General features: G+C 38.5%; 1 long non-coding RNA gene across 2 annotated transcripts in view; it reads left to right on the top strand.

Annotated features, from left to right (window-relative positions):
* Positions 1 to 16,730, top strand: part of LOC125322093 — a 186,677-nt gene that overhangs the window by 51,006 nt on the left and 118,941 nt on the right. The window lies entirely within an intron of this gene.

Genomic DNA, 16,730 nt, shown 5'->3' with positions numbered 1-16,730 from the left:
GGAAACTGTATTAGGTAACAAGGCTCTAAACATAAACTTAGTGGGTGAATTATGGCAATTATTATTCAGGGTATGAATTAACCATTTTGGAAGAATCTAGGATCAGACTGAATTCTCAGTTTTCTTATGTTTTCTGTAGCTTTGTTCCCCAAACAAATAAAAAAAACCCTAAGATAATATGTCTCTGCTTGCTGCTGGGATCGGTAGCCTTCAGAAATGGATGCAACCTTATAATCCAAATGTTACTTCCCTGTGAGATGTGTGTAATGTGTTACTTGAGGTGGGATTGAAGGCCCTCACCTGATGATATTTTGGCTTTTATGTTCGCAAAGAATTTGCCAGACTGGGAGAAAATGCAGGTTTCAAGAGACAGTTTCCAGTGAAACCCACCCATTCCATGTCCTGGAATGCAGGCAGGGGTTCAGTGGTTAGGGATCACTGTCAAGGCTGAATTTCCTACTCAAGGTTTTGTCAGCATTTCAAATAGAAAACTGATTGCTGCTGTAACAGAACCTACTATTGCTTTAGGAATTTGTTCCCCTTAAAATATTCATGTTCTCTGTGAGCCTTTCTTTTAAGTATGGGAATATTCTATTAAATGTTCTGCAAAGCTGTGCTGGCCCAATACCTCTGTATTGCAATTGCCACTCTAAGTACACTTGAATACCACCACGATTGTCTTCTCCAGCCTCATCTTTTTTCTCCTCACCACCCATTGAACAGATGGCTTTGAGCTTTATGGAGGTGATTAATTAAAATGCACATAACAAGAGTATTTTTTCCATGCATCAATTCCTCTTAACAGGGTTTTAAATTCTTTTGGTGACCAATCTGCTCTGAGGGGAGGGGAGTAGAATATTTTTTCTCTTTTCCACTTTTAAGCATATGTAATACGTGTCTTAAAATAAATGTATCTCTGTGTTGTGCCAGTTGTTGGAAACAGCTTAAATTTTAAGCTGGCTAGTAAAGCTTAACAAGGGTATCAGTAAACAAAATATTTGAATTTGAGCACTGGAGGTTGTGAGTTAAAACGTGTGTCAGGAACATTAACAATCTGCAGGTCCTGGGGAGGATTTTAGATCTCCAGGAACCTCTCTGGTGTGTCTTGTCAAACAAGTTTGGTTTTGAATGTTAAATATGTAAAACAATTTAATTGTATGCGACCTGCGAATATAATCGAGGTTTCTTTGTAGAAATAACTGACCAAATTGTGTCTGCTAATGAAAAGATTTTTTTAAAAAGCTTTGTTTTGTATCTGCTGATGTGCTCTGCTGGTCAATCTCCTAGAGGAGCAACGTAATAATTACAGGTGTATTCAATTATGTAGTCAATGGTTGTTGTAGAAGGTACAGCAGAAGAATTCAATGTATGCTGTAGAAATGCAGCATGAAGGGGGTGTATATATGCCTGTACATTTGTGTGTGTGCACGTTGGTATTCTAAGAGATTTGGTGGGTGTTTTTTCCATGGTTTGTTTTTAACAAGTTGGGAAGGAGAGCTAAAGGGAAATTTAGTACAAAAAGGGGATTGATTCTCCTCCCAGATAGGTGGCCAAGGATAACCACATATCTTGAAATACTGCTACCTTTACAGTACATCTATTAATAGCCAACCTGTGGTACCTAACTATGAGCAGACAGACCTGAGAAGAATAGAATTTTTCAAGGTTAATCCATTGTAATCCCTTGGTTGACACCTTTTCCAGCTGCTTCTTAAAAGTTTTAGATTCCTCAGGCAGTCTTCACATGATCTGTTTCCTTTTCCACTGATAACACCTGGGAGAAAGCTTAGATCTTGCCAGAAGGTGAAAATATTTTGAATTCAGTATACTCCCAAACGTATATATTTGAATCTTTTTGTATTCCAGATATATTTTGGTCAATGTTATGATACCTGGGGGAGCTTTTTCTTTTATAGGATGACAGCAGAAAGAGGCTTTGGTGGGTAGGGAGGTGGGCAGGCATGAGCTGACAGTGTTCACTAAAAGTATGTCTCAGTTGGGTGCTACAGACCTTCTGAAAAAATGAAACTCTGTCACCTTAAGTTATTCCATTTAATAAGCAGCCCCGTTTCCCACCCTGCCCTTCTCAGTCTGGCTGGTTTGTTGAAGAAATCTCCTTCCTTTCTCATTTTCTCCCTCCCTGCCTGGCTGCCACTGCCCCCTCCTCTGGGGGAGTTTAATCCTCGCAGTGGGTGACCCTCACGCTGATCTCTGAGCAGTGTCTGCTGACAAGTACCTTTGTGCCATGCTGATCCCTTGCCCTCTTGATCCCTTTGGCTGGGACATGAAACAGGGATCAGAGCTGAGCTCACTGATTAGTTCTTAATCTTGTGAGGAGCCCCACTGCACTGAATGGCTGCCACTCACTGTGGCTCGTGTATTGTCACTCAGGCGTCCTAAATTAAAAGGCTTCTAAAACGCTTGGCTTGATATGCCTCAGTGTGTGACAGCACTTTGGAAAAGCTGTAAATATTTTTGCCTGTTCAAAAGGGAAAAATAACCCATGGGGTTATTTTTTTTCCCTTCTGCTTATCAGCCTTTACTTCTGATGGTTTTTACTGATGTTTTTGTACAGCTGATTAGGCCACTTACCCACTGGCCAATTATCCCAGCACTTTGGGTCTGTGTATTGTCACAACAGGTGCACATGTGGGATGAATTGTGCACAGCGAAGCAGTAGTGAAATAGTTAATGCCTTCTGGCCTCAGTTAAAGTGCAGCTGGCCCACATCAGCTCAGAACATTTGTAGTTCAGAAATTGCTACAGCTCAACTCAGCCTGACTCCTGAGAAAAGGATCAGGGTGGGCTCTTTGCTCGATGGGTAGGTTGAGATGGCCAGCTTTAACTGGGTGCATGATCTAAGTGGAACGCTCTTGTTTAATACAAGCCTCTTTTTATCTTAATGGTATTGGCAAAGCAACACATTTGTCTCAATTTCCTCTAAGCAACAGTTCTCAAGCCAAACCTTGAAAGCTGCAAATTCTGCTTTACCTCAGCAAAATCATATGCCCTGGACTTACTGAGGTTTCCACTCAAGGTGACTAATTTTCTCTCTTGTCTCTTCCTGATATTGGAGTAGAAGTACATTAGTAGCACTGATATTTTCACACTGAAAAACAGAAGAGAAAAGGTTTCTAAGTAAAAATTTGGAGCCTTCCCCAAGGCTGCCAGAGCACTTGCTCTGCTGTGGCATGGTGATATTTGAAATATGGAGCTGATATCTGGTTCCAGCAGAGGAAAGCACCCTTGATTTATTCAGCCATTTCATAACTGTGGAAGTTAGTGTGATCATACACAGTTCTGTGGGCAAGGGAAGTGCAATCTTCTGTCAGTACACAGGTCCCAGCATGATGGGACTCTGATTCTTGAGAAGATGCCCTTGAGTTCAAAGAGCATTTCCTGACAGAGAAAGAGAACATGACCATATACGCTGTGCAGAATATACACTTCTGTACAAAATTCCCTACTTTTTCTGGTGAAAACTTTTCTGAAATCAGACTCTTTTATTTTTTCCTTTTTATTTTTTTTTCCTGAGGGAATTAAACTGGGGCTAAAATAACATGTATTGTCAGAATTTTCCTTCTCCCTCACTCACCAAAAGAAACATCAGAAAACATCTTACAACTCTCTTAAAAGGTTTTAAAATTTTTGCACAAAACTTTATCATTTAGAAGCTCTTCCTGAGCAGTAGTATTTCCTTAAGAGGGTGTCCAGACTGCAGACATTGAAGATTGTCTGATGGATATGTCTTGATAGACTTGAATTTTGAATACATTCTACTTCTCTGCATATAAAAGTACATCCTATACTCAGTGAGTTCGTCAGGTTTGAGATGGGATTTTTGGTTGCTGTGCTTCTCATTAGACAGAGAAGGCTGAAGTATCAGGTAACAGTGAAATATGTTCCTTTTTATATATGCCTGCCTCTCTTGATATTCTTTGGCAGGATCCATAAATGCTCTGAATTTCTGCTTCAGCTCAGCTGCTCAAAGGTACGAAAAATTCCCAGGACAAAGTCAGCCCTGGGTATATCTGGACCTATGTCCAATGCAGATTTCTGCCAGGCCTTGCTGCTGTTCTTTGCATCGATCTAATTACAAAGCTTTGATTATCTTATTGACTTAGTGGGGCTCTCTGCCTGTTTCTGCCAGAGCAGAATTTGGCTTTGTGACTTCAGCTGGAGACGATTGAACGCAGCTCTCTCAGGCTTGGCCAGAAGGTGATTCCCCTTTGATGCTGCCACAGCTTGATTATGCAATTAATCAATGCATAAACTGCACACAAAATGAACTGAGTCAAGACAAGGTTGTGTAAACTTTAGTAGATAATCAAGTCTGACACAGCAGCTTTGCCAGTAGCTAGAAAAAACAACTGCCTTGGAGAAGACATCAGCTCAGGCGTCAACTTTATTCTTAAAAGGTGTTGGAATGTAAACATTAAATACTTTAGGTCAGTTTTGTGTGGTGTTTTGTGGAAAGGGTAGCTTTGCCTTGTTCTGATCTTTCCTTAGTATTTTATATTTTGAATAGGGTGTCAAAGCAAATGTCTAAATGCTTTGTTTCTTCTTTCTTCTTTTATTTTTTTTTCTTTTTTATTTTTAAAAATCTTGTTAAATTTCCAGTTTTATTGACCATTTACAACTCACCACTTGGGTTAAAACACTGTAATACAGATGGGCCCACTAAGGATAGGAAAGCCTGAAACATAGATTACTGCTATTTATTGCTGTTTTACAAACAAAACAATTCCTGGCAAATTAATTTAGGTCAAACAGTGAAAAATAACTGTTCCTCCTTCTAGCAACTATTACTGGTGGTAATCCATAGCTATAGAAATCTAGCTTTGGAAAAGTGAATGAATGAACTTGAAATTTTAGAGATTCTTGGAAGAAAAGAATGTGCTATCTCTAGGCCATCTATTCCATCTCTAAGTGAGGGTTTAGGTAAAAATTTACTGAAAAAATCAAATCTTTCACAGCTAAACATGAATTGAATGAAATTTTCATTATTACAAACAGACACCACCAAGCTCCATTATTGTGTAATCTGTAAATGAAGGAACTGTGTCAAAGGCGTCATCATCTGTTTTCTTTAATGAAAGAACAATGCTATGCGCAGGCAGAGCTGCTAAAAAAATAACTGCATAGTGCACCAGTACAATTTGTATTAATGTTCTGATGGCTTCACCTGAAACTTTTCCAATCTCATTAACATCCAGAGAGAGAGTAACTGTTATCCTGCTGAAGTTGGGGAGTTGCACAGTTTTTCTTGCCTAGATTAGGCTGGGCACACTGTCCATGCAGTGGTGCTGCACAGCAGAGTTAATGAAGCTGTTAGCATGATCTGTCATGCCAGAATATATCCTGAAAATAATTAGAAAGTGCCTGTGAATATTTAGATAGGGTACATGTTAGATATGCTGAATTGTCTCGTAGGAGATACAAGTTTGCATTTAAAAATATTCAGTGACCTCCAGCAGCTGCTGTACTCAAGTCAAAAAATGGACTTCATGAAGTCTGTTATGCTCCTGTTGTACTAAAAGATATGAGCTTCTATGATCCACTGCTTATCAGGTGCACACAGAATTCATTTAAAAAAACCCAAGCAAACACAAATTTTATATTGTCATGAGAGTGCTGTCATTTTTCCGAGTAGATTTGGTGGTGGATGTCTATTAATTGATACATTTTTCATCTTGTGTATAAGTTAAATATTGTGAGGGAAAAAAAGAAGACAAAAGTGCATTTTAGATGGGCAACATGTGCATCAGCTGATGGGGATGAGTAGGTCAGAGTGAAAAATGAGAAAATAATAATAAGGGAAATTAAAGTTTGTGCAGAAACAACAAATTTTAATAATGTGTGTTTAGAATGATGGTTCAGTTAACGTCGACAAATTGCAAGGGGTGTTTTCATTACCTACAAATTCGCATCACCTTATCTCAGTCTGATGGGTAAAAAAGAGCAAACTGGCAAATATCACTGCATCTTTTCATTGTTTTGTCTCTAACCACAGAGGAGAATTAGAAGTTAACTCACTAGATGCATCTCAGGTTTTTTTATTTAGGGCTTCCTAGGGATATATGAACGTTTCATAAAGCTGTTTAATGTGGGTACTTGGGAGTAAAGAATTAATTAGACCATATCCTATTTAGAAGGTACATATTAAAAATTCATTGTAGGGTTAAGTTTTCCTGTGTAACCTAAGAGAGCTTAAATTCCCTGAAAGAAATGCAAACTTTCCAGGACGAAATGAAATGCAAACCACAGTGAAATTCCTGAGGACTGTGAAACTCAGCACTATGGTTTCATAATTGTGTTTCGAATAATTTTAAAATGATCTGGTTTTTTTTCCTAGTGTAAAACAGAATGAAAAAGACACTGCCCTAGTGCACAACAGCATGGTCAGATCAGCAGTTCTTTCTTATTCAGAAGTCTGACTTTTATTTGATTTGGAGGATGTGGGTAAAAGGCCCCAGAGGAGTTCTGTGCCTGAATGCTAAATAACAAGTATAAATTAAAAATACTGAAATGTTGATGTCCAAACCATTTATGCTTCTCATGTTGCTCCAATAATGGTTTATTCAATGCAAACAGAGAATTCATGATCAGTGGATTATTTACAGCATAAATGTGAGACACTAGACAAAATTAATTAAAAAGGAGCAAAGCTTATTTTGTGTAGAATCCTACAGGTACAGTGAAGAGAGATATACAGGAAATTAAATAGAATATTTTCATATATTATTCATCTACACCTGTGATATTTATTTTTTTTCTTAATGAAAGCAAAGGAACACCTCAGTAGCCCAGTAAATGCAGTATTTCCTGTAATAGAAACACACATTTGAAGTGGCAAACCCTCCAAACTGGAAGGTGCGAAGCTTTCATTGCCTTGACTTTGTCTTTAACTAGCTGGAGTTTGGTTTGGCTTGCCTGTCAGGAGGCTGTGGCTGATTTGTTTCACTTCTCACAGAATCTGTGAGAGATTCAGGTCTGTGGAGATTGTGTGGTCCAAACCCCTGCTCAAGCAGAATATCTTTAATATCTCCAAGGATTGAAACCCCACAGCATGTCTGGACAACCTGCTCCAATGTTTCACCACCCTTACAGTAAAAACAAGTTTTGGGTTGCATTTAAATGGAATTTCATGTGTTTTGTTTTGTTCACATTGCCTCTTGTCTGGATACCTCTGAGAAGAGTCTGTCTCTGACTTTTTGCTCCTGCAAGGACGGCATTGCTGGCTCATGGCCAGCTTGGTGTGTGCCAGGACCCGCTGCTTTCCAGTTGCTCAGTGCCAGAACTTTTTCCTCCCAAACTGCAGTATTTTGCATTTTCCTTTGCTTGTCTTAGTGGATATAGCCATATTTTTGACATGGATATTAGCAATAAGTAGTCACTCAGTGTGGGCTGAAATATTTCTGATGCAGTGTGGAGGGAGACAGTCCTTGGATTACGGCCAATTCCTCTCAAGTGGGTATTTACAGGAGTACAGACTGAGATGTTTAGGAAAAGGGAAATGGGGAGGCACCTAAAGATTATAGACCTGGAACTGAGCATAAACAGTTTTAGGACAGCAAAGAAACCAAAGGTGACCATCCAACACAAGTAAAGCCTTTTCTAGTATATTTGGATGTAATGTTGCCTTGTGCACTGATAAAGAAAGGTGTAAAAATGTGTTAACAAATACCCAAACATAATCCCAAGCGCATTCACAAGGGGGGACAAAAAAGAAATCACCAACATCATACTCCTTCCAGAGAAGGGGACTCAGGATGCTGAGGAGTCACTGTCTACCTCCTGCCCCACACATCAGACAGATTAATTTTAATATCCAGAGGGGCAGTGAAGGACACCAGAAAAAACCCAGAGATAGAAAGCATGTACATATAATAATTTTAACTCTATTATTAAGAATTTTCCCTCTAGTCTCTCATTTTCTGTTTCTGTAATGATTAAATGTTAATTAATCATAGTTCATTGCTTCTGCTATGAACATGTCAGAGGTTACAACAGTAAATTCTCGACTTTACTTACAAGGTATGTTTTTAGCTCACAGCAGGATTTTGACTGTGACACCCCTTTTTATATAAAGGTTTCTGTTGACCCCAACCACTGTTCAGAAAGCTGAAGGATGATTCAAGCCCAGATCCACTTTTATTTTTCCTGAAAGAGAAAAAGCTGTGTTTCTGCTTTTGTGCGTCTCCTTCAAACCCTACCTCGATATCCTCCCTGCTCCAGGAGTGTGCCAAGTGCCACTTGTGTCTGTGAGTGAGAAGATGCATGTCCTCTGAAGAAATTCTCTCTGCTGCTCTTTGTGGATGATTAATTCTGCCTTGGCATGTAGGAACTCAAAGACTTAGTTCTTTCTCTGATTATGCAGGCTTGGTGGAGATTGCACAGTGTCCATCCCAGAAAGCCATCCCAGAACAAAACTGTGTTTCTGCACCCTTAAATCTTTTCCTTCCCCCTCTGGCACAGGGTTGATTCTTAGTTGGTGCCTTATCAATGAGTATCTTTAGACGAGAAATCAGATGAGTAATCACTTAAGATATTAAATCCACTTATTCCTTCAAGTCTCCATGAAAGTTGTCACTTGTTGAACCACTCTTAGGGCTCAGGTAGCTTAACCTCATACAAATAATATCAATTTAATGCAAGTGTTTTCACTGTTGCTTCATACCAAAGCAATTGGCATAGTAACTGTGGCAGGAATGCTGGGGAAGGAAGATATTGGTGCAAAAGCAAGTTTTGCTTAAAGTCAGGTACCTTTGCTACGGAAAATAATCTTTGCAAAAAAACAGCCTGTGGACTGTCAGAGGGAGAAGTTGGTGGTGTTAAGCACAAACATTTTGGGCATTTGTGGGGGACCATCCAGCCTGAGAACTTTACCTAATTTCTAGGCCTAAAAAACGTCTTCAGCCACTAATTAATTACTGTGTTGGTTTTTTTTCCATAACAGTGTGGTCTCCCCAGAAACATACCCTGGGTAGAATGAATTGACCTTGACTTTGTTTTCATGAAAATGCACAAATGTGGCTTGATTGTACTCAGGTTTTTAGAGAGGAGGGCTACATAGGTCGCCAAGTTCTCAGGGCACTTTGGGAAAAGGGCTTTGCAGAGCTTTATTAAATATTTACTCCTTAGTAATATAATACATTAAATATATTATCAAAATAAGAAATAACAGAGATTAAATGAAATAAAATTGAAAGATTAATTAAAGGACAAAAGCTAATAATGCAAAAGAATAAACAAGAAGTTTGAAGTTCTTGTAAACTATTAAAATTGATGAGAGTGACAGAGACTTTTAATGGTGCAATTTCTACTACATTTTTTTTCCCTCTCTGCTAAATTCTGACCTCAGCTAAGTTTTGTCTCTCAGCCATCTGGAATAAGGTTGTCCCTGTTGTTTTGCATGCAAGAGTTGATTAGGACAGACTTAGAGGCTGAACAGCAGATATCATAGCAGATTTGGAAATGTCATCCTGCACAATATAACTGATTAAAATAAAAATACTTGATACCATCCTTGTACTCGTACAGCAGTCAAGTCTCTACCCCTGATGTTCTGCTTGCTACAGAACGTCTCGCTGCAGTCTTCTTTTTCAGAAACAAATGTACAGAAGTGGGATCCCTAAAGAAAAATGCTGAATGAATTTAAAAATGCTTAGTGTTAGTTCCATCCAGATGAAGGAAAAAATGGTGGTGTCTTTAATATCTAAGAATATGTAAGTACAAGAAAATTTTCAGAGAGAAGCAAAGAGGATGCTGTTGTTTTTGAAGGTGTATCCATTACTTGTAATATTCATCACAATATAATAAATGTTGGTAGAGAAACTGGATAGGAAAACCATGCAAATTAAAATATGTCAACTCAAACTGAACAGTAAGCATATGCTATATGCTGAGAGAATAAAGATTATGGTTCCAAAATGGGAAATAAAAGAAAGAAAACACACCAGTATATTAAAAAGGGTAAAGAATTGGGTTTTTAGGGATAACACATGGTAAACACAGCAATTGAATTATATCAGAGAGTATCCATTCCATGCAGTGAAATATATTATTCAAAGGCTTTTGACCTTTAAGAAAATATGTTGATGATTTTCCTCTGCATACAGAAAAATGTCAGCATAGGTGTAAATAAATGTCATTAAGTTTGTTTTTGTATTCGTAGTATATCCACAAGGACCAAGATATGCTGGTATTCAGACACCTGAATGGAGAGCATGTGATCCACTCATTAACCCTCCTGGTTCACTTGGGTGCTCAGGCTGTCTCAGAGATGTCAATGTCTCACATCACCAAGGAAATGTGCTCTTATCAGGCCTGTACAAAATTAGGATGCATATGGTCTTATTTCTAAAATGCACATATCAAATATATTCATATCAGGTTTTGAAGAACTGCTTTCCCAGGGACCTGAAGAAGTCCAGTTCATATTTTCTGTTTCCTTAGTTGAAATGTGTTTATTTTGTGGTTTTTTGACAAGTAAGCCCTGTGCAGCTCTTTGCTCACACTCCCCTGTGGGAAGGGGGAGAGAATCAGAAGGGTAAAAGTGAGAAAGCCCCTGGGTTGGTCCAGTTGCTTTAAAGCAATGCACCTCCATCTACTGAATATGTGAATTTCCGTGATCCACATTTGTGTCTGTTCTCTGGTTGCTTGCACCAAAGGCTTTAAGGTCCTGAAAAGAGAAGGTGATAGCAATTCTTAAGGAAGTTGAAGGGCAGCCTGTCCTGCTGTTCCAAAAACGTCTCTTTTGATCCAAGCAGGTCACTACAAAAATATCTTAGTCCAAGAATCTGCTAATGCTCCTATATATTTTCACCACATAAAATTATGGAGACATGATCCATTTTATTATTCATTGACATGCTATAGTTGAGTAAAGTAAGACTATTTCCTCCCTCCTGAAACAAAGTTCATGGTATGCAACTTTTCAACATTTAAAAATGCATTTCTGTCCTTTAGTTTTACAGGAGTTTTTCCTCAGAAAAAATGCTGTTTCTCTAATAGCAACAATGAGCAGAAATAAATGCCCGTGGGCAACTTAGGTTTCATCAGTATTTTCATACAATTTAACGATGATTGATTGCGTAAATTGCTGGGAATTGCAGGCACTCAGTGTATTTAAAAAATAGGTCACTTGCATAGATGTAGGAGCCAAATTTAGGCATCCAAGCTGAAGAAAAATTCATGAGGGTGCTTAACTACATCTTTCCTGCTAGCCTGCTCTGGAAAGCTGGATGCTCAGAGGGTGATGCCTACTTCTTGTATGGATCTTTGATTTCAGTAGCAATACAGAGATCAGCAAAGTCTTAAAAGTGTCTGCAGGACTGAATCCAGCCTAGAAATCCCCTCCAAGTACATCAGATTGTACCAGGGCTCATAACTCTGCTCCACCCCAGTAACTTCCAGCACGCTGCTTTGACACCCTACAGTGTTACATTACAAAGATCCCTAAATACCCCACAAGTTTGTTGGGAGAGCTGTGCTGGGATTTTTTTCTTTCTTTAATAGTTAATTGACACATTTTGTACTTTACAATTGAGAGACTAATTAGGAACTCAATGATGGAAGACCTTATAATAGCTACTTTGTAGGCATTTATGCACTGTTATATCTTTCAGTGTATGATTCAGTACGAATTTAGGTTTGAAATGTACTATGAAAAAATGTTTTCCTGTACTGACCTCATTTTCACACATTAATAACCAAACCATTCACTCTACGTTAAGAGTGTGGACATGATGACTCTCAAAATAATGCATTTTACCTTAGCTCTCCACTTAGTTCATGAAACCTACAGAGTTCTGGAGCAGATGAAAACAATAGAAATAGTGCCCAGAAATATTTTTCTTTCAGGGATTTGAGGGATCTGGGGAATTGGGGGTTTAGGCCTGGTCAGCATGGATTTATGAAAGGCAGGTGCTGCTTGCCCTGCCTGAGCTCCCTTTATGACAAGGTGACCTGCCTGGTGGAGGAGGGAAAGGCTGTGAATGTTGTCTGTCTAGAGTTTATTTAAAGGATTTGACACTGTTTCCACAGAATTTTCCTGGCAAAACTGCTTTTCCATGGTATGGATGGGTGTAGTCGATGCTGGGTGAAAAACTGTCTGGATGGCTGGGCCCAGAGAGTGATCAGTCTCTTCTCCTAGGAAACAAGGGACAGGACAAGAGGGAATGGCCCTAAATGGTGCCAGAGGAGGTTTAGGTTGGATACTAGGAGATCATTTCTTCCCTGAAGGAGTGGGTCAGGCATTAGAACAGGATGCCCAGGGAAGGGGGGGGCACCAAAACCCCCTTGGATGTGGTTTCTGGGGACATGGTTGAGTGGAGGACTTGGTAGTGCTGGGTTAACAGTTGGACTTGATGGTCTTGGAGCTCTTTTCCAAGTTTAATAATTCTATGATTCCATGAAAATCACTGGACAGTGTGATGTAGTAACAACAGATGTTGCTTGGAGCATCAGGAGGTTGCAGTAGATATAATGAGAAGTTGATAAAATTCTGCAGGACTGTCTGTCACATGTACTTATAAAGGTGCATGCCCATATGTACACACATACATACCTGCAGCTGTGGGTAAAATGTACCCATGTGTGTGCAAAACCACTCAAAATACAGCAATAATTTGTTGATCTCTCTGAATTACTGCATTTTAGTGAATAGGTATAAATATGTTTAATTTTTAAGTGTACAGCAAAAACTGTGAGTTGTAAAAATGTTTCCGTGAGTTCAGTGATGCACCACTCTCTTTTTCTTCTAGGGGCATAGGAATTTAGTATTTATTATGCCATTTGGTTGTTCTCAAGTCAATTATTTCTGTTGGCATGACAGTCTAGTTTAGAAATACTTTTGACACTGCTTAGTGCCATTGGGAATGGCTCTGACAACTTGTACTGCAAATCTGGTTTTGGAAATAACTTAAACTGGATTTTTTAGAGTTTAAATTATAACATAAAAATCCTTAATGGTTTTTAGAGTTTGGATTTGGATAAATGTCAGAAAGTCAAGCTTAGGTGAATTCTTCAGTGTGGAACCAAGCTGCAAATTGCATGGTTGAAGAAAACTTCAGAGAACCCTCTTTAATGAATGCTCTGTGACCATCCATGCAGAGCAGATTGGATCAGCAAGGTTCAGTGCTGTGTTCCTCTGTATTTTGATTCAGAGAATTTTGAGTACACAGTGGAAAAATTTTAAGAGAGGAGTAACCTTCAAGATTTATGAGAATATTACATTTTGCCCTTCCTTTCAGTAGTCAGAGTTCAAAAGGTGCCAATGCAGAACATGACAAATCAATCTGCAGGTTAGAAATAATCCCTCAGTGTGCAGTGGAGCTGAACCTCCATGCAGCTCTTAACAGTGATACCAGAGTGTGATGGGGGCAGATCCTCTGTGGCTGCATGGAAGAACCTGTTCTCCCATTCTCTGCCTAGTGACCAAAGTGCACTGGCCTCAGACAGGAGAGGGATAACGTTTAGTTTTGAGCTGGTTCACGTGTTTTGTAAGATACTTGTCTGTTAAAAAAAAGAAAAACAACAAACCAAACAAGATACTCAGTTCGTCAAAATCAAAGCCTTCCTCAAGGAAAGGTCAGCATTAACAAATGTTCTCTCTCTAGGAAAAACTACCAAAAGTTGTAGAAACTGCTTGTCTTACTTATAGCAGGCTTAAAATAAATAGAAAATAATTACCTGCTCAGAATTTAATTCTGAAGTTCAAGTGACCGTGTGATAAAATGTTAGTGTTTTAGAATTGAATGTTCTCCTATTAGACACAGAATTTTATTTTATTTTTAATTCTTAGAAATGTCACGTTTTTGCCGTTCTCTGTTGTACATGGCTCATTTTATCAAGACCACACTTCAAGAAATTATTTCACAGAAGCTCATGAGCAGGAGAGGGGAAATCAGGCTGGCACAAGACTCTCAAAGAGTTTGATGGATGTTAGCTACAAGATCAAAGTACTGCTTTGAACAGTCTTTCTGCTTTCATTATCCGTTACATTTTGGAATTTAGGAAGAGGAACAAAAAGAAAAAAGAAAGAAGGATCTGGGGTATGTTTTGCAGGGCTGGAACTTTTCAATGAAAATAACATTGACAAAAAGCCCTCTAAAGGAACCACCCAGGTATCATCTGATGTGCAGCCAAACCAACATTACTGATTTTGGAAACCCTCTGATTTGATTCTTTCCAATGCATTTAATATTATTCTACAGCTGTCTAAGAGTAAAAGGGCTGCAAGGATTGGGAAGAGCTGACAAGCGCAGGCAGGAATGTGTAACAGGGAAATTTGCTGATCAGAAAACACTTTTTCACACTGAGAACAATGCGATATTATGTACTTTCAAGATGTCAAAATAGAAATTCTGGCAGCTGAGTGCCAGATGCAATTTTGTAAGAATAGGCTCAAATGGAATGAAGTCTTCTTGTGAGTCATGCTTGTACAGCTAGATAAATGCTCTTGATAGCTTGATTTTTATTTATTTTGCACTCAAGAGGGAAAAGGACATTTAAGATATTATCATATTTACTGTATGAGGGTTTTATCCTCAAAATGTTTTACTCCGCCACTGCAGGCCTGCTTGCTCTAGGATGAGTTTGTGAAAAGACAGTTTGGAAAACTAGTGGAATATTAGATTAACACTGAAAACCTAAAATCACACATTTAGTAGAACTTTTCCTTCAAATACTAACTACTTGATAGTTTTTACTCATTAAACACCATTTAATTGCAAATTAAATGCATGTTCCCACAGATTTGTTGTTAATTATGGTTAATATAGTAGACACAAAAGTAATTACCTTCAACAAGAAGAGAGGTTGTAGGAGACAAAAATAATCATGTATTTCCATGTAACAGGGTGCATTCTGTGTTAACCTTCTTTCACTACCTACTGCTTTACTTGTAAGTAAACGACCAATAAATTCCCTTTAAAAGAAGTATTATAGATTTGTTTGGTTATAAGTTCACTAAACGGAAAAATTAAGAAGGCAAATGATGCATACAGCTAAATAAAGATGAACAGTGGGAGAATCATCAAAAATTAATGTGCCTTAGATTTCATTCTAAGTTATTTGTCCCTTGTGGTAGTTTTAATTCTAATTCAGGAAAACAAACAAATGAACGGGTTACATAAGGTAAAAAAAGGCTTTATTTTACCTTAAATGACACAGTGATATAAAAGAAGCAGGATTCAAACGTGCTCTGTTTTTGGAAGTCAGCACCAAGTCACAATATTATATCAAGGGATTAGGACAAAACCTTAGAATTCATGACAGGGCAATTGAGTGCAAATTGCAGTCTGGAGTTGCAGTGTCACTTTGATGGACTTGCTTTGTTTTTATTTGCTGTACCTGAGAATTTTATTAGCAACTGCAAGATTGAACTAGAAGATTTTGCTGTTGAAAGCAGCTTTATTGGGTGAGTTTTCAATCCAGGACAGGTATTCAGAAGCGCTTCTTGCTTTGATGAAAAGTTTCAACATTTCAGTGGACTAATCCTTTGCATTAGAGGTGCAGTACTAAAAAATGGAATTTTGACACTTGGAATATGTCAGTCTTCTTTTCAAGTAGGAGAGCAGGGGCTGTTGCTTGCCAGGTCATGTAGCTGAGCTAAGCTGCAGGAATGGGCGGAGTAACAGCAGTGCAGAGAGAATAATTATCAGCATGGCATGACGTGAGTGAAAACCGCTGGTAATGTCCATAACTGGAACAAAAAGGGAAGTGCCAGTGCATCCATTCCCTTGAAATAAGTTGTTGGCACTCTCATGGCACCCCTACTGCACCTATATATCTTACAAATAACAATAAGAAGGAAATCAACATTTACCACTTAACTGTGTCCCAGACAGAGGTCTAAAGTCACCTCTTTACACATGGCCTGAGAGAAGAACGGTGGAACTTTGGGCAGAGTCCTCAAAACTGAGAAGAATTCTTTGGTCATTTCAATCCTGAGGGGAAACAGGAATTTGCTGAAGATGCCAGCCCCCAAAGCCAACATTTTCACCTCCCTCTCCAACACTGCTGTAGATTATCCCCAGCCTAGCCCACTCAGCCAAGCATATTTTGCACCTAAAGTTAAGATTAGGATCCCAAACTGGAATTGTTGCTACATAAGGGGAGGCCCTGGTATGAAACACAGGTTTTCCAAGGACAGCCTGTATTTCCCATCCATGTCCCTAAAAAATATTGCTCAGTGAAGACAAGCAGCAGGGAAGTACCAAGTAATTGTCTTCAGCTGCCTTTATTCCTTTCCTTTGGAAATTTTCCAAATCTTAAAATTCCAAAGTTTTCATTGTATCTGCAAATAAGTGGAGTAGATTTTCAGATTGTGGCTACTTGTTGAAAATAAAACCAAACCTCAAAATCTAAGCAGTAAGCACACTTCACCTAAATATTGCTTGAAATGAGGATGATGACTAAGGCAAAGAATTTACAAAAAAATAACAGCTCTGTAATTATAGCCTCTCTTTTGTATAACAAGTCCTGTCTAGATACTTCTGTGATTTCCTTAGAATGTGTTTTAGCTAACATTTGATAAATTGGATTTAAATGATTTAGACTGATGTGTCATGGCAGAAGTTTAACATCACATGCATCTTGCATGTTAAAGGACTTTGTATTTTGTTGCTTCTGATGCCTAAATAAATGTCATAAACACTTTTGCTAATATAAAAGTGGTCTCTCATACCATCTTCTGAGGAGATGACTGGATTTTCAAATGCACA

This window comes from Corvus hawaiiensis, chromosome 2, assembly GCF_020740725.1.
Source record: "Corvus hawaiiensis isolate bCorHaw1 chromosome 2, bCorHaw1.pri.cur, whole genome shotgun sequence".
NCBI classification, from domain to species: domain Eukaryota; kingdom Metazoa; phylum Chordata; class Aves; order Passeriformes; family Corvidae; genus Corvus; species Corvus hawaiiensis.
This window is presented reverse-complemented; position numbering and strand designations above follow the sequence as displayed.